Consider the following 1,184-nt stretch of genomic DNA (forward strand, 5'->3'; position numbering starts at 1 on the left):
CCCCAGCCGTTAGCGGCTGTAGCGGTTCGGTCTGAGCCCTAGCAATGGACCACACGGATGAAAAGCTGTCCTCAGGGACCTCACAGAGGGAAAAGAATGTAGAGTTTGTATAGAGATACAGCCAAACCCCACACCTGCCTACTTCAAAGCTTAACACGCTGAGAAAAACAAGAGGGGAGATGAAGGGTAGCCCTCACTGTTCCCTCCTGCCCAGGACTTTGGGGAGGAACAGCCCATCACTCGGCATTACAATATCAGGTACAACTTCCCGTGCAGGCGCTTTTTAGCAGCTCGTCCCGCTGCCTATTGCAGTGCGAGAGACAGTCTGCAAATTCCATCGAGTTTTAGACACCTAATAAACAGGAAGAATTCCTCGCTGTTTCCAAAAGCTCCACTTTCAGGTCGGTCTGCAATAGGGAGCTTGTCGTGGGACAAGCCCAGCGGAGGATGAACCTCCAGGAGCTGGGGCGGTAAGCGGCTGCAGCGCAACAAAACCCGTTATCCCAAATACTCAACAGTTCTGTCTAGTTTCCTCATTCCCACCAAACAGCCTCTTCCTCCTGTAACTCATTACCCTCAGGGTAAACGACACTGAACTTCTGGACACCTCTGCACTCCCACACTTCTGGGTTCCCCCGATTCCCCCACCCACAGGCGTTCTGCGTGGAGCTGTCTCGCACACACCTCAAGCAGGCTGCAAGCAAAACGTACCTGACCGTGACGAAAGTGTCTACAGCTTGTGAAAGCGAGAGGAGCAGTGTGCGCTGAGCTGCTGTTAGAACAACGCTCAGAAGGCGCGTGGGACAAAGAAACTGGGTGAAGGGGAAAGAAAGACCAGCGAGATGATTTAAAACTAAGCGCTTACTACAGCTCGGGCCCGAGTGCCTCCTGCCATCTCCCTGCCGTTTTACTTCGCTGCAGTTCACTAAACGCTCCCGGTTTTCCAGCCCGGAGGAGGCAGTTCACTTCCCAGAGCCATCACTCCTGATCCCACAGAGCTCGTCAGCAGAGCCAGCTTTGCCAGCACCGCGGTACCCCCGACGGCAGCCCCGACCACCGACCTCTCCCCCGGAAACCTGGACTCCCGCTCCCTGCGCCCCTTTCCCCCGGGGCAAGCCCGGGCGCGTCTCTCCTCGCTGCCAGCCACCGGGGGAAGCGCCGGCAGCCCCTGGCAAACGCCTCCC

This window comes from Buceros rhinoceros, unplaced genomic scaffold, assembly GCF_000710305.1.
Source record: "Buceros rhinoceros silvestris isolate BGI_N320 unplaced genomic scaffold, ASM71030v1 scaffold17364, whole genome shotgun sequence".
Taxonomy (NCBI): Eukaryota; Metazoa; Chordata; class Aves; order Bucerotiformes; family Bucerotidae; genus Buceros; species Buceros rhinoceros.